At 39.2% G+C, this 24,899-nt stretch overlaps 1 protein-coding gene and 1 long non-coding RNA gene across 3 annotated transcripts in view; one reads left to right on the top strand and one right to left on the bottom strand.

Moving 5' to 3' along the window:
• Positions 1-24,899, top strand: part of GAP43 (growth associated protein 43) — a 93,195-nt gene that overhangs the window by 7,959 nt on the left and 60,337 nt on the right. The window contains exons 2-3 of one of the 2 annotated variants that reach the window (XM_082625497.1): positions 1,991-2,063; positions 3,289-3,364. The exons of the other annotated variant lie outside the window; for it this stretch is intronic. The gene's annotated coding sequence lies outside the window, so the exon portion shown is untranslated. The remainder of the gene's footprint in view (positions 1-1,990; positions 2,064-3,288; positions 3,365-24,899) is intronic. 2 annotated transcript variants of the gene reach the window in all.
• LOC309806614 lies at positions 8,159-23,844 on the bottom strand. Its single transcript, XR_014294407.1, has 3 exons — positions 23,724-23,844; positions 12,421-12,587; positions 8,159-8,564 (listed from the first exon to the last, which is right to left on the bottom strand). It is a non-coding gene; the product is annotated as an uncharacterized lncRNA (long non-coding RNA).

The raw sequence follows: 24,899 nt of genomic DNA, 5'->3' as shown, positions 1-24,899 counted from the left end.
TGTGTTTTTCAAGTGTAAAGTATTATTAGCTGAGGAATTCCACATATTAAAACCTAAAGTACTCACAGTTCTATACCAAAAAGTACCCTTGCTCTCTGTATAGAATATACATACATTTCCCATTCCTACCCCTCCTTTCCTATTCTCTACAGAGTAAATATTAACCATGCTAATGGATGGGAGCATAGCATATGTTTATCATTTCCTTCGAAAACTTCAGTGACAGAACTTAAATAAGCAAATATTCAAATTGTCATGCGACCCCAACGATCAGTTCAAAGGCATTAGAAATATGCACTATTTTTCTTTTTATATTTTTCTGTTTTAGTCTGTTTTGCACATTTAGATTTCTCTTTCCACTTGCTAAATTGGCTGCTTCTCCCCTATCCCCATCCTCCCCACCACCACCTCATTTCCAAACTGGGTTCTCAGCACTAAGATTACCAGGCATGCTGTGCTCACATCAATCACATGAGAACCCAGTCAGGCAGAATAGTAGAGGGGGAATGTGGGGCTGATTGGGAGATTGAAAATGGGGATGGAGCCTGGTTGGGGAAAGCACTGTTCAAAGATGATCACCTGAGCACAATTTTCATACAACCTCAGGGTTTCTCATTGCATCAGGAATTAACCTTGATCAGAAGTGGTATACAGTCCTGAGCCTTTTCCAACTCAACTCTAATACCAGAAATAATCTAAACTTTCAGGATCTCTACAAAGGACATTTCAGTTCTCCTGCGTCCCTGGTTAATTGGGATGTTATCTATTTAATAATACAAAATTTATCCAATTCTCATACAAGCAATAAATTCTTGCAACCCAAAAGATCTGATTTCTTAATGTATGGATAATATTTGAAAATATTTTTAAGCATAACAATGGGATCAAGTTTGTCTAAGAGATTTGCTTTTCCTAGAAGCCAGAAGTTTAACATAGAAAAATTAATATCATGGATATTTTGAAAAATACTTTTATAAAGGGGGCTTATATAGAGTTTGATAGAAAGATACATTAACTAGAAATTTGCAAATATGCAGGTGTCCAGAGACAAGCAATTATTTTTTGGATTATATTTACAGTTGGTTAATGATCACCTTTAATCTTTCACTCTAGCCACCTCTCTCTGTCTCGCTCTGTCTCTGTCTCTGTGTGTGTGTCTGTCTGTCTGTCTCTCTGTCTCTCTCCACACACACACACACACACACACACACACACACACACACACACACATGTACTTGTCTTATTTATGTCTCCTTTTGTTGGGTACAAGTAACAGACACCACTTTTAATGGTCTAGAAAAGAGATCTATTGAAAGGAAACTAGATATCACATGAAATTAAGAAGTTGAACAGCCAAGCTTACGGGAACCAGAGTAGATCTGGGAACCTCAACATAAGGAATTCATAGACTTTCTTTCTGGATCCCTGCATTTCAAAGACTCAGTTACTAATAACCCCAGCTTCTCTGGCTCTCAGTTAGGAATTCTAGCTAAGAAAGAGAAATGTATCTATGTACATACACATATACAGAGAGAGAGAAAAAGAGAGAGGGAATATGAGAGAAAGAATGAGACTGAATGAATCTGACTGGTCCTCCTCAGTTCAGCTAGTTACCAATAGAACAATCATCTCTAACTGGATGAAGGGCCAGATCACGTGATTTAGACAATTTCTGGAAACTCACACCTGTGAATCTAGGGAGAGAGTAAACTGGCTGAGAAAGAGTCTCCTGTATGTCCATAATAAGGAAGCTTACTGGATTAGGAGAGATTTACCTCAAATGTAGTAGATCACTATTTTCCCTTTGGTTGTTTTCATTTAGCCTGTATTATATATTCTTATTGTTGGTAGGGTTATCACCACTGATGACTCTGAAAGGAAGCAGTAACCACACAGATAACTGATCTCATGAGCTTTTATACCTAAAATAGAAAAGTTAGGGCAAACTCCACAGCTAGAGTTGACAAGCATTGTTTTCACTTTTTTCCAGAAGCTGAACTCTGGCAGGTTCCACCTGACTAAGAGGAATATCAGCTACCATATGCTCTTGCTAATTTGGCATGGTATAACTTTGATCTAACTTCACCTTTTTGGTTTGTGGGATTCATTTCTGCAAAAGGATTGGGCAATAATGGGTGTAAAACATCTCCCTAGAATTTATAGCAGAGAAATGCTACTCCTTGATATTAGTCATCTCATGTTGAATGCCCTTAAATTAATTCCAGCAGTAATCATATTTATCTATTTTTAGCAAATTGGCACTTTCTAAAACATTGAGCTGTTGTCTCCATATGCACCAGTTTGCTCTAAATGTAGAATTTTGGTAATTAGCTTTACATCCATTATTTGTAATCCCAGTTCCAGTAACTATTCAAAATGTTATTTTTAAATGAAAATTTGAAAGACCCTAATGTCTTCCCATTAATGACTATATAAAAGAGCTAGATGAAGTAAAGAAAAAATAAATGAAATAATCTCCAAAGGTTAAGCAAACTCAGGAATTGGCTGCTTTTCTAAGTGGCTTCAGAACCTCTTAGTCAGCACAACCAGCCTAGGAACTAGCCTAGACTAGGGGCTGTTAAAATGCAAATCCTCTTCCCACTCCTACTTGCTTTTTGGTTCAGAAACCACTTTACCAGTTTGGAGTATAAACGGAGAAGTAAAAGCTCTTCTTAACAGCCAAACTAGATCCTCAACAGCTAGTCTAAAAGATGCATTGCACAGTTCTACTCAAACCCCAGTAGAGGAAATTGTCTCTGATATTTACACACAACACACACACAAATCAAGGCAGGATTTCTTTAAAGAGAAATTATTGGTTTCTAAATACCTAACTTGCAATTAGATTTCTAGATCCATATTGTATTGAGGGCAGCCCCAATCTGGATATCCAGACTCTTTGTGGGGTTCTAATGGGGGAAGGGAAATAAGCATTGAGTATATTTAGGGTGGACATTGCCTTTCAAAGTCCTTTTCTTTAAATCTTTATTTGAGAGATGTAAAGGAATAATGAGACTTTAAAAGTTATGCACCTTAAACATCCCCCATTTCATCTTCAGCTAGACATTTGGAGAATTTTTCTTCCAAAGTTTTACTGGATTAATATTTCTAAAAATTTCTGAGATTTTCAAAAGGAAAGAGAGAATATTATCTCACTTAAAAAATATTGGCTCTGTCTTTAGGTGGATCTGATCTGGGGGTTTGATTTTTTCAGTTTTGGTAATTTACTTAGTTTTTTCTGAAGAGTAAGCACCATTTGTAATCTTCCCTTAACCATTGCATTTCAAGGACTTATTTACTCCAATGAAAAAGAAGGTGATTCTGTTTTCTTTATTGCCTTGGAAAGCTACTCTGGAGAAATCAGGTTGGTAGTTAGTATTCATTTGAATAAATCTTTCATGCTAATCTAAATTCAGTGCTCTTCATGTCTTTGATTGCCTTTGACTGAGAATATGGAGTGATAGCTTTAGATAACTCAGCAGATTTGCGTTCCATACTGACGGACAGTTAACTGGAGAGCTGTATAGAAAACATCAACAAGATCTAGTTTCTTGCATACTTTCTTTCATCTTGAACTTCATACCTTACCCCTTTGGAGTGAAACCAGTATAGAAGAGGAAATGAAGAGGACTATTCTTGAAAAGGGAGGAGGAGTTATAAAATAGAATTACCGTTTGGAATTGGGCCATTGCTCTCCAGTGAAAACTGTCATGGGAACGTAAGGCCACAGATGGCTCAGACTTCACTTCTGAACATCATCTGGAAGATACAGTAAGCCCACGAATAAGAGTATTTAGGAAAGAATCCAAGAAGTTTGGGCACTAGTCTACTTAAGTATACTTAAGCATACTTAGGACCCAATTCAGTTTTTATCCTCACTTAAGTGAAAAGAAACTTGATTCTTGGTGAAAGAAAAGACTATGTATCTTTCAGTAATTATGGGTTTTCCTGTAGCCTCTATAATTCTATGTTCTCATTCTAGTGTCACTGGAAATTGATTGGCTCATGTATAAACTGAAGTTTATTTTATTAAGTATGTCTTATCAAAATTGCTATTTTTACTGAACTTAGGTATATTGTAAAAACCCATCCATAAAGGACCAAACTATGAGAACCACAGGAAAACCAATAGAAAAATTAACTGTCCCATAATCCGAGATTTACAGATATTAAAAACATTATTATTTTTTCTTTTATTTTTTTGTTACCATCTCAGAAAGTGTCATGTTAAGCTAATTATCTTCTCCTTAAAGTAGACCTCTGACTCCCCTACTCTTGACAATATCTTTTTGGAGACACCAGGCATTCCCAGTTATGCAGCTTATAATATGGAAATAATTACTCTATCTTCTCTCATGAAAGCCATACTATCGGTTACCAAATTCTATTTGCAATGTCTTTTATGTCTTTTTCCTTCTTCTGCCAGCTTTTCCTAACCAGCATTCTAGAATAGAACCAAGCCCTAAGACCCTAAGGCCCTAAAGCCCATAATTGTAGGTAATGAATTAATCTCTTTCCTGTACATCTAGACCAGTACTAGTTACACACCATACTTTGCAGAATGGAGGAAACACTCAAATCACTTTTTAAGTGTTCTGTGGTTCACATGAGAAACCCCAGGTAAGAAAGGCTGGATAGTCACCAAAATTCCCTGCTTTCTTGGCATCATCTTTGCACACTGCCTGCTGGTTAATCTTACTTTTCAATCCCCTTTTTCTCAAAATTTCAATGGTTTTTCTTTGTTTAGAGCATCAATTCTAATTTATTTATTTATAATTGTTTTTCAAGGCTTATCAGAATCTGGTACCAATCTCCTATTCTTGCCTTACCTCCTACTGGCTCTGCCATTGACTAGAGTTGTGAATTTAAACAAATTTAATCTCTCTGGGCTATCATTTCCCTCTATATAAAATAAAAGTATTGAACTAAATTGTCTCTAAGGCTTTCCAACTTATAGAATAGCATGTTCTATAGCAAAGCTCCTCCTCCACTGTGGCACTTTGTCTTAGCCACACTTAGCATGAATTTAAGTATTAGTGTCCCTATACTTTCATTTATTGTCATTTCCACTACTTGGAAAGTCCCCTTGGTGCTGAGTTCAATTTCACCCACACTCTGAGGCCTGAATCATGAGTTATCTCATTTGTGAAGGCTTACCTGATGGCCAGTGACTTCTTCCCCTCTTAGATCTTCAGTATCACATGCTACCGGTCCTGTTTATTCAGCCTTCACTAAACAGAGCCCTACTTGATTATCCATTGGTATTTGTATGTACCTGATCTTCCTGAACTAGTTTGCAAACTCTTTGAAGCTAAGGTATCGAGTTCAGAGCCTGGCTCAAGAAACGCGTTTGATTGTCTCTGAGGGAGTGTACAGGACAAATAGATGGATCTGTAAACTCTCAGAAAGACAAGTGGAGCTATCTTGCATGACCTCTCTGGGATATTTGAAACCATGAAACATGCCTTCTCCTTACTTTCTTGGCTCCGTTAACACCTATTTCTGCTGTTTTTTCTCTTCTCTATCCTTGGTTTCACATTCTTTTTTTTCTCCCTTGGCTCCTCTTTCTCTCTCCGCCCCTGAAAAGTTGTTGTTATGGAGGATTTTGTCCTTATTCTTGCATGTTCTTAGTCATCAGAAGTTCCAAGACTAATCTAATCCGTGCCCACAACTCCTACATGACGAATGGGTCTCAAATTCTCCAGGCTCTCTAGCCAAGTCTACTTCCTGGGCTCTAGAGCTTTGTATCTAACTGTCCACTAGAAATCTTGTCCTGATGACCCACAGGAGCCCAATTTCCACATGTCCTAAAAATAAGTCTTCATCTCTTTTTCCCAAATCTCTTCCCCATTCGCATCCAGTCATCTAAATGGAAATGGAACCCTGATTAATTCCCCCAGTCTTCCTTTTATTGTTAGATGCTACTACTTTTTCTAGTTTCTATAAGTAGAAAACAAACAAAATAGCCATTGGTTCTTCCTTTGCCATCACCCTCTACTTCAAGAATACATCATCTCTGTCCCTTTTTCTTCATCTCCACTATCATCTCTAACCCAGTTGTCTCTCATGGAGACTGACACAACAGCCTTCCCATTTAATCTCCTGTCTTTCACCCTCAACCTTTTATAATCATTCTCCCCTCAGTAGAAAGAACTTTAAAAAAGTTTTTAAAAGTTTCTATCAGATCATGTGTTTCCACTATTTAAAAACCTTTGATAGCTTCCTATTCCACATAGAACCAAAACCAAACTCATTGCTGCTAAGGCCTATAAAAGTCTACATAATCCAGGACTCGCCCCCTCCTCTGAATTTTTCTTATAATCAAACCCTTCTTGCTCCCCAAATCTATTGGTCTCCTTTTAGTTTTTAAAACACACCAAACACATGCCCTCTTCAAAGCCTTTGAGTGTATTACTCTCTCTACCCAGAATGCTCTTTCTCTTACTCTTTACTTGAGAGGCCTTCTGTTACAAATCCATCTGAGTGGGGTCCAGGTTACTTTCTAATACATCACCCCACTTCTTTTGTTTTCTTTAAGAATTGCTCTCAATCTGATTTTTAAAAAATTTACTTGCTAATTTTCTGATCCCTGCCTATCTCTTCAAACTTCAAAATCCACCCCTCTTCACATCCCACACTCCACTGTAATTGTACAATTTCATGGAACAACCCATGTTACTTCATCCTTTCCCCCTTTCTAAACACTATTCCTTTTGCCTGGAATACCTTCCTTTCCCTTCTTTTCTACATAACACCTTTCTAATGTATTTCCACAATGTGGCTGGAGTTGTTTTTTTCTTTGTGGAGACTCCCTGATCCTCCAAGCAGATATGTTGATCTTTCCTTTGTGCCATCATTGTGTCTAGTACATGCCTATACTACAATATTCCACAGACTTTATTATAAATATTAATTTACATGTCTGTCTCTTTTGCTATTCTAAAATCTCCCTTCGTGTAGGAATCATGTTTCATTTATTGTCTTATGTATATAGCCTTAGTTCAATGCTTTGCACATAATAGGCTCCCATTAAATAGAAGTTGAGTAAATGAAGCCTACACATATGACCAAATATCAGTGTCTAATGAGTTGTATGTGATGGCAAAATTTGGTTAAGTCTAAGGCAAACATTGCCCAATTCCCACCAGTTAATCATGGAACCTGCCCACTCTGGCACACTTTATAATTAGGCACCTGATAGATATCTCACACAGAGCTAAGACTGCACAGACTTGGATTTCACCCAAGTGGTGCCAGCTGGCTGCTTCAGCAAATAACAGTCCCCATTTTGTAGAGAGATACTTCAACATGGAAAGATAGCCATACTTGACACTATAAACTTCTTATGATTTGGGCTAAGGATGAATAGCAGTTTAAAGTTATATATTTTTAACCCATTAATATGTCTTCCAAGCTAGGTGCTAAACATTCAAACTTTTCATAATATCTAAAACTGGTGACTTCTGAAACCCCTCCCAGAGGAATCCTGGTGAAGTTTCACACCTTTCCTCTTTGTTAATGATATGACTTGTAGTTGCATGTACACACTCTCTTACTCCTTTTACTCTCTTTAATTTCAAATTAGAAAAAAATATGCACTATGATAAAAAACTGTTGTTTTTTCTGGTGACTGTCTATGTGCTATGGAAGCATCCACCTGTCTGATGTTGTTTATCCCCAAACTGATAAACAAAAGGAAAGATTTTCCTACAGGGGAATGAAGAAACAAATGACCAGGTAATCACTGACTTAACAACATCTAGCATATGTCTCTTACAAAAATATGATTCCTTCTGGGGAGTGGAACTGAGGAGGAATGGATTCCCCATTGAAATTCTGGAGAGGGAGAAATAATCTTCAGTGTAGTCTGTTTCTTTTTAAAGAATATATATGAGAATCAAGAAAACAGAAGAATGTTTCATGGTCATTAGGTAGCTAGGTCCCTTTGAACTAAAGCTATATAACATAGAGATTAAAAGTACTTTTTTTGGTCTGGCTGGAAACTTAAACACTCTTTTAGATTTCTTTCTTCAGGAAATGATATTCTAAGTTTCAAGCTGCTAACTTGCAAAACAAACTTTGGAAACAAATCTCATTTATAAGTTGGGGTAATGCTCACTCCAAAATCAAATTTGTAAAGGACCAAAAGAATATAATTTTCCAGTTTAGGGAATGGATGAGCATAAGGAAGGCAAGCTGAAGCAGACTTCAGCTGAAAAAATGAGTCACTTTTCTCAGTTGTACATTTTTTATTTCAGTAATTACAGGGGAGGTGGAGAAGATGCATGAGTAGTTTGGGTTGCTGAGAAAGTAGATGAGAGAAGCAAGTATTCAATGTTGGAGAAGTTGGATTAGTGGAACCCTTGGAACCATTTCTTCTGTCCTGGTGGAACCCTTGGAACCATTTCTAGAAGACGTAAATTTTAAGTTGCCAATGACCTTATCATACTCCAGGAATAGCCAACAAATCTGGGTTGTTCTGATTAAACAAAATTTCAGCCTAATTCTTTGGAACTAAGAAGGGAGTTTTCCTTGGATTCCAGTGGGTGGTCAACAGGTCAGGCCTAAGTTGGTACAAAAAGATTAGAGAATAGACTTAATAGACTAGAGGGTAACAAAATCTACTAGACACTCTCTATACCTATAAGTTTTTAATGCCTCCTAACATTAAGTGGTGCTATCTTCACCACCTGAAATGCTTTCTTTCCTCCATCTGCCAAACTATGTTCTGCCTCTAAAAATTCTGTTGAAAAATCACCTCTTTTATAAAATCATTCCAGACCTTTCCTCATTCTCCGTCTGGATCCATGCTACAATCACTATAATAACCTCCCTAGTAAGTCTTCTCCCCCCATATAGTTTATGTGTGTGTGTATATGTTGCACATATATATATGTATACACACACAGAGAGAGAAAAGAGAGAAGAGAAAGAGCATTTATATGTTTTGTACTTATTGTCCTTTTCTGTTTCCCCTAGACACTGCTTAAGTTTAATTCCTGGGTTCGTCACTGTTCCAGATTTCACAAGGCACTGTTCAAGGCTTCCTACTAACTACCTTTTTATTTAATCTCCCAGGGAAAAGTTGTCATTCTCTTTCACTATATACCTGGTGGAAATAATTATCATTGATTAGTAGAGCTAAAGGGATCTTAGAGATTATCTAGTTGTTGTTTTTTTAAACTTCTTTTGAGCCACAGAACTTTTGATCCCAGATATTTCTCAGACTCCAAGTACATAAAATAGATAAAAGGCGCCATTTGGCCAGAGCAGAGTTTGGTGGCCCAGACTTCTGTCCTGTCAGTCCCCTCCTCTTTGCTCTGAGGCCCCTCTGAGGAAGCCTAGGGAGCAGAATTTGGGAAACACTGATCTATGTCCAATCCTTCATGGTGCGGATGTTGGGAAGTTAAGGTATTCGGCTCAGAAAGGGCTGAGCTGGAATTTCTTCCTATGTCAGTGCCACTTCTTTCAGAGGGGTAAAAGAGGATCATGCTTTCAATTTCTGGATGTATATATCCCTAAGTATTATAAATTTGTGAAGTCAGCATTTATGTGGTTCATAAATGGACAGGGTTCTTTCACAAATGAAGACTAGAAGTTTTTGTGTTTTCCACATTTTGACTCATTTATCTTATTTTTCAATTAGCCTTTTTTTTAATCAGGACTAACTTTGTGAGACAATATTTTCCTCAAATGTTATATGAAAGTCACTTATTCATTCAATAAACATTTATTAACCATCTCCTAAATCAGAAATTATGCAGAGTACTGGAAATATAGGAATAATTTTCTTAAAAAAAGAAACACTCTCTACCCTCAAGTAGCTCACAGTATAGTGTGGTAGACCTCTCTATGTCTATTTCAAAGTATGTATTCTACAGTGTGCTCCTGGATAATTTTATTAATCTCAGGTGTATTTTCCTAATTGTTCAGGGATGTTTTCCACTGTAGGAATGCACTAGTGTTTCTTCTCGTGTAGATGTGACTATCCAATCTGCCTTGGAGAACTGGAGGGTAAGTTTTGTGAATAAGAGAACATTCATAGGTATTAAGACTTAAATACTGCAAAGCCAGAGGATTTTTAAGGATTAAATGTGTTAATATATGTAAAATACTTAGAACTATACTTGGTATATAGTGAGCACTAATGTTAGCTATTGCTTGTTATTGTTGATGTTGTTGATGATGATGATTTGGGGTCTACGTTAAAGGAATCATGTCAAATATTTTTTGGTAGGAATTTTTCAAGGGCTAGTTTCTGGGTTTTGGGTGTGTGTGTGTGTGTGTGTGTGTGTGTACATGTCTAAGGTTTAAGAAACTTACAATTGGTTAATTGAGAAATGAGATATTAATGTCGCTGATTTAAATTTTGCCCAGCCTGGGCTCTCAATAGTTTTTAGGACTAATATATATTGGTTCTTGGAGTCTGGAACTCAGAGATATAATTAGCCTATCTTACAGATGTGGTCAATAAAATAAGAATAGAAGTTTAAGCTTCCTTCACACTTAGAAGGTACAGAGGCTTATCGCTTCCAGGCAACTGGAATGTGAGCATCTCAAGACCTAGACTCAGCCACTCTGAATCTTCAAGGAATGATGTAAAGATGCAATGGCAATGATAAATTATCCTCAGAGATGGTGGCATTTGGGTCTGGTGTCTGTGGTACCCACAAACTGATGTCCTAACCAGCCAGGGGTCTCACCTTTACTCTGTTTCTTGGATCCAGCTTGCTTTCCTTGGTTCCTGCCTATTTTTTGAGCCTTGTTCTCTGGCCTTCCCATCAATAATGTGAGCTCTGATATTATCTGAATCCAGTCTAGTTTCTATGCTTGCACGTAAGAATCTGACTGGTATAATTCTATACTCAAGAAATCAGACCAAAGCTACTAATATTTTTCACCGTGTTATGGCAGCAACCTCAGGGCTTTTGCTCTTGCTGTTCCTTCTGCCTGAAATGCTTTGTTCACACTTATTCTCGTGATTTGCTCCCTTTCTTCCTCAGGGCTCTGCCCAAATCTCACCTGTGTAGATCTCATCAAGGAGGCCTTCTCTCATCATCCTATATAAAGCAGACTCCACCCTACACTTCCTTTCTCTCCTTTTTTATTCTCTTTCATTATACCACTACAAAAATGCTTATTTATCTCTCCTTTTACATTTTAATTGTTTAAGTATTTGGGGAGGATTTTCCTGCTGTGGTAAATTTATACTCATTAAATTGTCAAATATGATGGTATTATTTATTTATTTGATGCAGGCGCCATAAGGGGAAATGCTTGCTTTTGCCACTGGCACCATCTGGCTTTGACTGATTATTGTATTTTACCTGATAGTCTTTGGACAGGACTATCAGCGTGATGAATGGGTGAGAGTGGGAGGAGTTCAAACACTGGTTGAGAAAGGATAACAAACCTGTAGCAATAAGTCAGACACCAGGAGGCATTCTAAACACTGAATAAGATAGAACATCCATCGCATGTCTTATTTGCATTCCAGGTTAAACTTCAAAGAGTCAACGTGGCAAAAACATTCCAAGATAAAACTAGCAAGATGTTCTAGAAAAGATTTAAGTTGCCAGGCAAAAAGAAAAATCCTTTGTGGTTACTGAGTGTGCTGTGATTCCACATGGTTGTAGTTGCAGCTAGAATTCTGCATCTACATTTTCTCAGCATCAGTAAATTATAATCTGATGGATATTTAAATAAAAATGAAAATTTTAAGGCATTCCAACATTCTGAGAGAACAATTGATTTGTGGGAATTAAAGAATAGAATGCAGAATAGCAAATGTTGGCACAATGGCCAGGCACTGGGTTCTGGGGTTATAACCTGATCTTGAACCAAAACCTAATCCCCTGTCATTCTCAAAGCCTGATCTTCATCAGAGGCTTCATTCCAGGACAGAAGTGAGGTGGTAACTTTGCTAATGTGGGGCATCCTCAGCATGCCTGGATCCCTCTGACATTCTCATTGAGGCAGAGAGCCTAAAAAAGCTACCATTCAATCTTTCTTCTTTCCCCAAAGAGAGACATCTTTAAGGTGCATGTATGGCTGGCCCCTATATTATTTTGGTTTATCAATAGATCACCTATCACTTTCATATTATCTTCAAGTTAGAAGCGATTTTAGAAGTCATCTTGTCTATGAAATCATTGATTTATTCATTAGGAAACATTTATTAAGTGTCTACTATAAATTAAAGGATGTAGACTGAAAAAATGAATCACATATGCTTGTCCCCTCTATAGGATGCATGAATTCTTCTCCATGACATCATGATGAGGTTGGAGTTCAGCCTTCACTGAAATATCTCCAACATTTTGGGTGTTGTTGCTATTCATTTATAGCACTCCTCAATAGAGAGAAAGCAAGTTAACCTCACTTAAAAGGGTAGCAGGGCCCAACCAAAACTTTGCTTACCCCCCATCATTCAAAAGGTCAGATGCAGAATCCTTGAAGTCAAAGTCGAATACGTGAAGCTCTGGACAGTTAATTTAGTGAACTCTTTCACCTTTGTCTTCTTTGTCTTGATCCCTGACAAACTTCACTGTGCCTCGCCATTCTTCATGCTCATCCAGAGATGGGAGCTAAATACCAAATTTGGATATTTGTAACCAATGAGTTCTATTCTCTTGTTGCCACAAAAAAATATCTCCAAACCTCTTTTTTTTTGCCACACGGCATGCAGGATCCTAGTTCCCTGACCTGGGATCAAACCCACACCCCCTGCAGTGGCAGTGTGGAGCCCTAGCCACTGGACCACCAGGGAAGTCCCCTGTTGTGTCCCCAGACCTCTTAATGTATTTCAGAGCACTTTTGCTTCTTAATGAATAAAGCTTCATCAGCTCAGTTTAGTTTTGTTTGCACAGAAAAATCAAGCTTTGGAATAAATCTAGAGTGTTAAAATGAAATTCCTACAGTTGTCAAATGCTTTGAAATATCTCAAGAAAAACACTTATTGAAGCTTTTCAGCATTTGGCCTTGGCAAGAATTTAGGTATTAAGAGTTCCCACGAAATGAAAAATAAAATGGCATGCAAATATATACACATATACACAAAACCCAGACTATGGACTTTTAGGAATTTTTGAGATTTCTAGTTTGGGTCTAAGGTAATGATCAACTGTCATTTGTCAGAACATTTGTTTAATAACAATTTTAAGAAATTGAACAGTGGACTAACTTAAAGTTTTTTAAATGTGTTACTAAAACCAAAATATATTAGATTATGCTTCTTGATACGATTATTCTTAAACCATGACTTGAGATTCTTCTAATATTCCCTCACTGTCAGGGTCCAGAAACTCAGGGCCAAGGGTAAGTCAGCCTTAGATAAACAGATTGTATGGCCTAGGCCACCAATCTGTCCAGCATTTGTGACCTATAAAGATTCTTCCTGCGAGCGTCTCTGCTTATGCCAACTGTTTATATGCACAGAGGCAACTTCCAAAGCTGTCATTCCCAGGTTTGCTTTGCTTATACAACTAGCTGTTACTGTGCTGGGACTTTCTTTCTTTGTTTCTTTCTTTTTTCTTTCTTTCTTTCTCTCTCCCTTTCTTCCTCCCTCCCTCCCTCCCTCCTTTCTTTCCTTTCTTCCTTCTTTTTTCCTTTCTTTGCCAAGAAAGGCTCAATTAACCCATGAGTTTGGTCAAGAATAGAAGTTGAAGGGCAAGACCTGAAAATTACAGCATTTAATTTTGCACAGTGTCTTGATGATGGAGCAAGGACTCAGGGATGGTGACTATAGGTGGAGATTCAGAAAAAGTCTAATGAAAGAGCATGAGGGGGCGATCACACATATGCTTCAAATCATTCTGAAGAAATGGAAGAAAATAGAAATAATCTAAGATAAAAGAGGGGAAGCTCTTCAGCTATTCTGAATTAAGCACATACCCTCAGAAATATTTGCAGTGCCCTAAATTAGTAGATTGCCACTTCTTATAGAGAAGATATAATCAGGAAAGATCTCAACCACAAGAGACCCCTCCACTGAGAACTATTTGCAATTTGGTGCCCTATTGTGTGTCAGAAAGCCTTTTCTCATCCTGTTTTATATGTTATGTATCTCTTTCCAGGAAACTAAACAACCAACTCATACGTCCTGAACCCCGACTATGGGCCTAACTCTGTTACTAATATGTACTATGGGACATATTGTGATGGGGTGGGGAATATAAACCCCACCATCAAGAAGGGGAAAGAAGGCTGATATGTTTAAGAACTATGTACAAACTAAAGAATAATACTCTTGAAAATAGCAAAACAAGGCAGTCTGCAATTAAAGGAAATGGGTGTTGTGAGAGATCAGTGAGGGGTCGTTGGAGGAGGCAGAGGAACATGAAGGCTTTAAGGGTGGGGAGAGTGTTCAAGATGAGGGAGAAGAGACAGTATTCCAGCTAAGTGGGCTGGCACAGCTGCTTCTTCTGGAGCCTTGAGGAGACCATTCTGAAGAATGTGAAGACTGTTTGATGTTAAGGGTTAGGAGGTGAAATAGGAGTGGAGATGAGGCTTAGCTAAAAAAGGAAAACAAAAATGGCCTGCTGTGGTAAGAAATTTGTGCCATGAGCAGCTTTTGACTAAGGGAGTGACATGATGAAAGAGATATTTATGGTACATAGGCATGCAGGATTGCATGGGGAGACCGGAAACAGGAAAGCAAGTTACAAGGTTATTTTTAAAGAAAATAAGAATGAGCAAAAGAAGCCTTGAACTAGGGTGTTCACGACTGGAATTGAAATGTAAAACTAATTGCAGACCTTTTGAGAAAAATGGACCGTTTTCAGTTCCTATGGGACATGAAGAAATGTCTCTGTCAATACATGTGGTCTGTGACCCTTCTAATTTTTCTGATCAAGTGGCATGTGGTATAGGCAGTATGACAAGGCACATCGCAGAAGTAGTCCCTGTTTTAGGCAATTACTATGGGCCCTTCTGCAGACCTATTCGCTTTTCATTTTCATTTCCTTAGTTCTTGGATTGCTAACTCTATATCCCACCTTTATTTTCTGCTTCTGACCCCTTCAGGTAGACCCTATCAAATATTCCTTCTGGGCCTCTGAGATTGGGGATCCCCTGGACACTGGACTCTCAATCCTACTCTCTTCTCTAGTCTTGGACACCATCTTTAGCATGGAACTCCATCACCCCATTTCAAACCCACTGAACTCTAGAAGCCAGGCCAATTCCCCCCAATTTGCCCTGTGATAGGTAGAGAAATAAAATATGATTGTAAGATTTCCAGCTTAGATAGTGGGGTGGAAATACTCTGGGCAGAATTCATACACTTGAAAGGAAGAGCTGGTTTGTCAGGAAGATGATGGTTTTAAGTTCCAGCATGATCAGTATGAATGAGGCATCCAGAAATGACCAGCTGAAGATTCAGAAGTGGAGGGAGAGATAACAGGTGCAAGTGACTCAAAGGGAGATTGAAAGCTTATTCATCTTCATGGGCTTCAGTCGAGGGAGAGTTAGAAAGAGAAGAGCAGAGGGAAGAGCCTAGTCTCCCTTCAATGGCAGAAGATACTTCATTAAAAGAAAGAAAAATCAGTAAAAGAACTAACATAATCAGAATCAGAGAAGGCAGTAAGGAAAAAACTTCAAGTAGAAGGGTGAACACTATGAAATCAGAGTGATGCACGAGGATGAGAATGGAGAATAGACCACTGAATGTAGGATGACTATTAATAACCTCTGGGTGGACAATTTAGTAGAGTGGTGAGGATGAAAGTCAGAGAGCAGGGGCTTCGGAGGGATAGAGATGGAAGAAATGCAGACAACTGGCAGAGACCACGCATTTTAAAATTTTGGCACTGAACAGAGGAAGAGAAATGAGATTGTAGGAAAAGGGTGGTTTTTCAAGCTAGGGAGAGACCTGTGTTAAAAGGAGGAAAGCATAGAGAAGGGTAGACTGAAAGGCTGAAGGAGGAAATAAATGTCACATCAATGAAGGGATGGGTTCAAATTCTTATATTTCAGGAGAGCTCCCTGTGGAAAAATGATACCCCTTTGAAATAGAAAGGAAACAGAAGTGGATGAGAGGTTTGTTGAATTGGGGTGGTGTAGATGCAGGAGATGCTGCCAAAATTCTGAACCCCCTCCCATTTTTTCCTAGGCGAAGAACTTTGATCAGATGCTCAGAGTAAAAATGGGGACGGAAACACTTTCAGGGGAGTTTACTAAGCAACACTAAGCAGCATGTTCCCAAGTGGTTTATGGATCGCCTGACTGTGTATCACCTAGAGAGGCTTTTAAAAAGAAAGGTTCCTGGAGGAGAGACTTCATTTACAAGCTCCTCTGATGATTCTTTTGCATGTAAATTTGGGAGCCAGTGCCTTGTTGGGAGGTGGAGCTATCGTGAAAACACTGTCTAATTTAGGAAGCTAGCAAGAAGCTCCAACGTCTCTCATCCTGTGGCCATTTTAATCTTCACATCCCTCACAGTGCTCCTTTCACTAGGTGTATTTCCATGGGAAAGAGGATAAAACTCACACCAGCATAAACCTGCATGAGTTCTTGGTTAGATCCACAATAAATGGGAAAGCATTAAGGTATATCTATAACCAAAAAGAAAACCTCAATACTGATCCTGTGCACACATGAAATTTAGATGATATAAACCACTTATTTTTTCCACTGAATTTCCATTCAGTCCATTAAGAGCTTACTTCAGGTAGGCATCTGGGTGTCCCCATCTCTCTCTGGGCTCCCTTTCTTTTCTCTTTCCCCCAACCCACATTTTCTACTTTTATGTCCCCCCTCCTCCCCTACCCCTCTAGACTTCAGATGGGACGTTAGATCTTTATGGTTCTGTGCATCGTGCCATGTTCTGTCCTAGAGGGTCAGCATGAGAAGCTTCAGATGTTTGGTCCCTAGGGATTTAAAAGCTGCACGTGGAGAAGATTAACTGACATCTGCTTGCTAAACTTGACTACCTCTTGTACCATAACATTGATATATTGTTATGTATCAAAAAGTCATAGTTTCTTAATCTAGCTTCACTCCTCATAAAGAATAAAGGGGAAATAAAAAGTGTGGAAGAGAGTAAAATCCAATTCTGTTACACTGCAGTACCTTTTATTATTTGGGACTCATATGTCAGGAGGCCCACAACAGGGAAGCATAGGCATAAGTGATGGAGTTCTGTAAATTTAACATTAGGTTTCCTGCTAAATGAAGTTTCAGTTTCTCTCTCTCTCTCTCTCACACACACACACATACACACTCATACACACAAACGAGCTGCTGTTTCTTTTTATTTTTTTTGAAAAGTTAGGCTTGGTGTTGAAAATTATCTCATTAAATTTTTGTTTGTTCGTTTGATTGGTTTTTTTGTTTGTTTGGAAAAAAAAATTACTACGAGTTGCCTAGGGTGAGAAGGGGTGACTATTGAATGCCACAACATTAAATTGGACCCTGTCAACAAGAGTAAGCATACCCTAAGCTCATTTCATATGTAAATTGTATTTTTTCTTTCCTTTCTCTACATTTTATTCACCAAAGCAGAAATGGGAGGTTTTAGTTTCTCTATTTCTTTCTTCTAGTATACTGATATATTCAAAAGAGTATAGTAATTTTCTCCATTTTTACCCCAGCCATGCTTTTCTTAAGCACTTCTACTTGGTCTTCCCTGCTCCCACACCTCCCCCCACCACCTCCCCCGCCCACTGTTCTAAAATTGCTCCCTCTGAGGTCCCTAGTGGCCTCTTCATTTCCATTTCCAAAGTCCTTTTCTTGGTGTTCACTTAACATTTTCACCCAACTGGACTCTGCTGGACACCACTTCCTGGCATTGATTCTCTCTTCTCTTGGCTTCTATGCTGGCCCTTTTCAATTCTTACTCTCCTTGTCTAGGCTGGCTTTCACTAGATCAACTTTCCATTTTCGTCTTCTAAATGCAGATATTCCCCAGAACAAGACCTTAGTCTTTCTGACCTTTTACCTCTAATTTTCATCAGAAATCCCATCCACCTTTATAGCTTCAACTATCATCTCTCCATAAATATATCTCCCAGGTTTGTATTTCCTATACTCAAATGCTTCTTACATCTCTAGTTGGATTCCCCCTTCCAAATGTTTGTAATTGAAACTGAGTCCATCACCTTTCTCCAAAATCCATCTTCCCCTTTGAATTCTCCCCTTTCTGTTAATTCTTCCAGTCTCAGTGATGATTTTCTCATCTTAATTTCTAAAGCACGTATTAGCTGTACCGCCTCTGAATTTATGCTACTTTGTTATTTATTTAATTCTTTAATTTTATTTCTTGTTACCATACATAAATCATAAATATTTTGAGGGCAAGAGTTGCATTTTTTACATCTCTATATTTCTGCTTGCTACCCAGTATTCAATAAATGATTTTTATTGTTAAGATGTCTCAACTAAGTTGCTAATATATACCTCTCTTATATACATATACCTCTCTTATTGTGGTCATTTTTGAAAGAGTTGACAGATTTTGATGAAAATCAGTAGATATGAAGATGTAATTGTGGTTCAGACCACCATCTTGAGACAAAATGGCAGCTAATAAATTTACTGGTAAGAGATTTTCTCTAGCATTGTTAACAGTGGGTTCTGTATAATTTTATATATGTTTGCATTGAATGTGTCCTGCTATTCAGAACCTCTGATAGAGCAAGCTACCAGTCAAAAAAATTTTGACTTAAATGGAAGAATCTAGAGTTAGGTTAGGTTATGCAGATACCCAAATGAGAGGTAAGGCTAAGCTAAACATCAAAAACTGGATGTTGACACCTTATTTGGGAGAATACTGACAGCAGGGAATATGCATTTTCTTAATTTTTATTGATCAAAACATAAGGAAGTTTTTTTCAGTGTTAAAGGTTAGAAAAAGACTTGAGGAATAGTTTCTGCTCTCACTTTGTGTTTTAGGCCATTAGTTTACCAAGGGTAACCTTTACTTAAACTTTTGTATCTCCCAGGACTAGGTTTACAGATTCTCAGAATTAACGAGCTGGAAAGAACTAGACCATCTAGTTCAAACCTCTTGTTTAGAGATATGCGACTTGCTTCCTCTGGGCCTTATCCTTGAAGCCCCGAATTTGTACTGGCCCTAGAGTTTGGGTAATTCTATCCAAATGGAAATGTTGCTATTATATTATAAAATAACATTTTTTGCCCTGTTCATATTTAATAAATTTTCCCACGAAAAACGATTTACTTTCCACTTTGTAGATACTTTCCCATGAAAAAATAGATTGATTTCTCACTTTTCAAACACTAAACATTTGAAATTTAAAAATTGGTCCTAAAGAAGAGTTTTCAGAATATATAGAACAATAGTAAGGAGAAAATATCACTCTCCATCTCCCCCTGTCCATTCCTCCCTCTACCCCAAATCCACTGTATATAAGAATGTATGCATTGCTTCTGCAGTGATTCTGCCATTCTTAAGGCTGGAAAACTTGCTTCAATTGCCTCTCATTAGCTTGAAGTTATTTTCTCTTATGTAAAATAGTCTATATTTCATGTATTCCATGGTTTTAGTTTAATTTATCAGTTGGCCACCATAGGTACAAAACAGAATTGGTGCTCAGAACAAAGTACAAAGTTTTTCAAACACTGACTATTATACTCATTTTTAGTATGGCCCTAAGCAATTCCCCTACTTGTCCACTTATCCACCTACAGAGGATGAAACAGCAAATTACAAGAGTTTATCTGAAAAGTTCTTCTCTGGAGAAAGAGACTTAGGAAATATAAACTCTCCTTACTGAAGAGCCCAGCTCTTCCCAGGACGCTCTGAGAAAATGATGGGCAAACCCAATACTACTTCAGCACACCTCTCTCACAGTCTTTTTTTAAAAGCCCTATTTTATTTGATCACTTCGTTCCTAAGTCAAAAGAGTGTTTCAGCAAAATCTGCCTTCCTGGGGGCAAAAGCAATCTCAACAGTGTCACACTCTCAGAAAGGCAGATACTGCTGAATGTTGACTGGACAAAAGATGGTTTTCTTTTTCCTCCAGCAATAATTGCTCCCATTACTTGAGAAAGAGACACAATATGATGTTGATTCCTGTTTACAGATGTTTAACCAGTGCCCCTTCAGAGGGTCATGTGTCTACAAACAGCATCATGGTAATTATATCCATTGATGTAAAGAACAGATGTGGAAATTGGTGGTTTCTTGGGGGAAAATAATGCCAAGTCCACTTTCCAGAAATGTACACAGTGCAATGCAGCTGTAACATTCTGTGCGGAGGTCTCTTTAGTGTCTGTAACTGCATGTGCTTACATTCAAAAATATGGGATTTCTGTGCGACACCTAGCAGAAAAGTCCAGGGGCACCTAGAAAATGATGCAGATCATTTGATGCGTTTAAAAATTCCTAGTGATACTGGACACATCTCCATAGCCCAAGAAGGTCTTTGATTCTAAAGTTTTCCAGGCAAGTGATAGGTATTGAGAAGAGAATCGAATGAGAAAAACTCTGATGCTCCACACACCCTTGAGATCTCTGCATCCTACCTATAACAAGACTTCAGTGAGGCCAGATTGCATCAAGGTATCATACTTTGACCTGTGAACACCAAAATATTCTTAAACTCACCACGGCAGGGTCTGGCAGGGATCAGGGGTCACTGATCCTCTCCTGAAAACTAGAATTCAATGGTTCCTTATTTTAAATGCCAATGTTACCTTGGATGTAACAAGAAAGATTAGATGAAATCTAATCTATGTCATATATTGTGTGCAGAACATTATATAGAGATCCAGTGTATGCCTAAAGGATGAGATTTCTCCTGAACCAAGGCTATCTGTGCCTTCATATGTACCAAACTTTTCAGAAGACAATATGTATCCTATAAATCGGTAATCGTGATGAAACATTGGAAGTTAATTTGCATTTACATTGTTTACAATAATATGCCATGACATTATGCCTAACTTTGGAATTTTGCCTCTGGGGCAAAAAAAGTGTAATCTTCTTTTTCCAGGCTGTGCTTTTCTGCTTTTCATGATACCATATAAACTACCCAGTAGCACCAAACTGGGCGTCTATGATTGAAATGTAACAGAGGAGCAATCTAGTCTGCTAATCTGAATCTTTCAGGCCCAGAATGGACTGATAATAAAGAGACCTGCCAAGTGCCTTAGGCTAAAGTGTGCCTTTTGACACTAATGATCTAATTCAGCTATCTACTTTGTCCCAATTTCAGCCTTCTCTTTCTCTGTGGCCCTAGGGACTCAAAGGAAAACACAGGAGGTGAGGAGGCCTAGCATCAGCTCTATCACTGGTTGTATCACTCTCTCTCTAGGCCTTGGTTTCCATGGTTATGAAAGAACATGGTTTGATGATTTCTCCTAGGTCTCACATGTTGGGCTAAGTGAGTCTATGCATGTTGGAATTTAAGACAGGAATTCTTGGTCATATGTGTGGGATAGCTCCAACTGTCTCTAAAAGCAGGAGGCAATGGGGTAGGAATAGAAAATTCTGACTGATGCTTGATATAAACATTTTCAGTAAAATCAAGGAAACTATTCCCAAACAGGAATGTGGCTCAGCTTATCATCCTCATTGTGGTCTAAGCCCACTAGGGTACTTATTAAAATGCATTTCAAGCCCTCTGTAGTGCTACGCCAGACTTCTTCAGTCAGCGTCATGGAATCTGCTTTACACAAGAACACTGGTGGTAAAATATACAAGCTGAAGTTGGAAATCCTTCGTCTAGGTGAATGAGCACTTTTTCCGCTCATCTGTAATTTGGTTGGGAGACAGTCATTAGTCTACCCTAAACTTCAGTTTTATAATAATGGAAACATTATCCATCTTTCCTGTTTCCCAGTAAGTGTTAGTACGTTAGTAGGACAGCCTCTTAGAAAACAGCTTCTTAGAAGAGCAAGCAATTTCTTAGTTACGAATGGCTTGTTTTTCAAAAATAAATAAACTTGAAACTTAAGACACTTTTGCCACGGAAATAACATAAAATTGTGTTAATGGTGTTAATGTTTCCAGACCTGTCTATAAAATTCAGGTTGATCCCAAATGTAGCTGGAATTCTGTACATTGGCAGTGAAAACATAGGAGAAAACAATAATGTTATCGGGTTTGGGAATGTAATAGAACCAGTTCTTTATATCTAATTTCACACACACACACCCTTAAAACACTTCACTTTTCTGATCTGTAGGTGTTATGCTAGCCCCATTCAACAGTAGCCAGAATGGAAATTACAGCAAAACTATTGTTTATTAGGTAAGTTTGTATCATTTTGGGATTCTCAAGAGGAATGAGAAGAGGGATGAATAAAAAGGAAATTTCCCATGCCCATTGGGCAAACGGAGAAGTACCATTGTGGGGAAGTGAACTCAGGGCAGGGGGTAGACTGAGAAAAAGGACATTAAAGAGGAAATGAGTGGTTTGTGTGAGCAGGTGAAGACCTGAGTGGAAGTGTAGGAGAGGTGAGTTGCTTAGGTCTAAGGAGAAGAACTTGGTGGATGTATGGTCGCCCCTCCCCCATCCCCACCCCTACCCCAGGCAGAAGAAAGGAACAGTGGGTAAGAGATTTTGTCAATTCGATAGTTACCACCAGATGGCGAAATTGATCCCAGGCCTCTTGCTACTGGTCAGTTGATTGAGAAAAAGGGAGAAGAATATGTGCATCGCTTGGTAATTCATTCATTTATTCCACAAATATTTACCGAGTGCCCACTGTCCCATGAACTACGTCAGGAACTGATGTTGACATGGCCAACCCAACAAAGTCCCTGCCCTCAGTGAACTTACGATGGGGGGGGGGAAGCTAAACTGGCACAAGAATGTCCCTAGAGTATTAGTTAATATTCTTCTTATGTAGTGAAGGACAGGCTTTCTCCTCTGGTGACTTGCCTCAACGTCAGCCCAGACAAAACCAAAGATACACGAAGCCAGTACTTCTTTTTCTCCACGAACCTGCCCACACCTGGAAGACTGCCTCCCAGCTTTCCCTCCAACCCGCCCCTTGGTCTTTCATGATCCAGGCTTCAGCCTTTCCTCAAATAAAATAGTACTAGCCTTTGGCCTCCTGCCTTCAAAATGTTTATCTTGTCTAGATGATGGGTATTAATCGGATTAACCTAGAGAGGAGGTGTTACAGAATTCCTCACCTCTGATATCATCTGCATTTTAGGTAAGCTTGTTGGGTTTTTGGTGTTTGTGTTTTGTTTGTTTGTTTGTTTTGTTTTTTTCCTTTTCCACAGTGCTTCCAAAGCCTAGCAACATCTAACCTTTTTTGGGTATTGGATACCTCTGACATTCTTAGAAAACCTGTGGACATTCAACAGCAAAATAATCATGTAAACAAAGTACAAGGCATATTACTTCAGATTCAGGGACACCTTGAAGCCCATTCTTAGACCATCTCAGACTTAATATCTATCATCTATCTATGCATCATCTATGTATCATCTATCTATGTATCATCTATGTATCATCTATCTATCATCCATCTATCATTTATCTATCATCTATGTATCTATGTATCATTTTTCTATCTTATCATCTATCATCTATGTATCATCTATCTATCATCCATCTATCATCTATCTATCATCTATGTATCTATGTATCATTTTTCTATCTTATCATCTATCATCTATCTATTATCTATCTATCTATCTATTATCTATCTATCTATCTATCTCATTCACAGAACTGACACAAATCATGGGAGCTTGTGGCACAGCATTCTGGGAAGCAGCGGAAAGGGTTTAAGCAAACTTACTTATTTACCCTAAGCAGCACAGGTTCTGATTCGTGTCTCCCCGTTTTCTGTCAAGCGCGGACAGCTGACGACTGACAGCTAGGTCTCTCCTCCGCAAGCCGCTCAGCCTTTGTCTCCCGGCCCCTCCCCCTGCATTTTGACTCCAGTTTCCGTCCCACAGTCTCTCTTCGCGACTCATTTTCTGCCTCCTTTAGGCGTTCCCTCCGGCCTCTCTTTAGGGTGACCTCATCCCTTTGTTTCACCCGTCAGCCCCTCCCTACGCCCTCATCCCTGGCTGCGGCTGTGGCCCGGCCGCTGGGACCCGGGGGACCGCAAGGCGTGGCTCCGACCCGCCGCCCCGAGAGCCGCCCTGGGAGCCCCTCCTGCGACGATCCAAATCTCAGGGGAGAATTCCTGCGCCCCCGGAACACGGGGAGTTTTGTTTTATCTTAACGAACATTCACAAACTCTCGTTGAGAGATAATTGCTTCTTTCAGCGGCTCGGACAACAAAAGCATCAGCCGGCGCCCCGGGCCTGTAGGTGGCAGAGCAGCGGCGGGGGCGGGGGGGGGGCGGGTGATGCGCGGGCTCCCTCCTTCGCCTTCATCAGTCCGCGGGCGTCACCTCCCGCCGGCAGCAGCACAGCCGCAGAGCTTCCAGGGACCGAGCCCCCTGTCACCTCAAGGTTACACAGCGGGTGGGAAGGCAGAGGAGAGAAAGCTGGGTCAATTGCAAGTCGCACGCCTGTCCCTCCCAGTTTTCCCTTGCTTGGGGGCTACAAAAAGCACGTTAGCTTTGCTCTGGCTGTTGGCACCTGTTTCTCTAGGACAGGCGGTGGGGAGACGCGGAGCAGCGGGCAAGAAGATTTCTGTGTATCGGCAGGAAAAGACCTTTGGAAACTAAACAGGAATACCTTGTCTTTAGCGTACAACAAAGGCGAGAAAATCAGCTAAGGTCAGCGCCAGGGACAATGATCCTTCATCACTGAAAAAAAAAGATAAGCAGGCCTCCTCATTTGAGCTTTCCATTTACCACGATGAAATACAGGCTCCACGGACAATTGCAAATGAGTTACTTTTGGGTGGCGTGGGGCGAAGGAGGGTAAAAGGAGCAGATGGGAAGTGAGATGACCTGTGTAGGTGTGGCCAAATTTACCCCGCGGTGAGCTTTTTTGCTTAGCCTGGAAACATGGCACCA

This window comes from Mesoplodon mirus (assembly GCF_964341445.2).
Source record: "Mesoplodon mirus genome assembly, chromosome: 6".
Taxonomy (NCBI): Eukaryota; Metazoa; Chordata; class Mammalia; order Artiodactyla; family Ziphiidae; genus Mesoplodon; species Mesoplodon mirus.
Note: the sequence above shows the minus strand (reverse complement) of the source record. Positions and strands in the feature narration are given on the sequence as shown.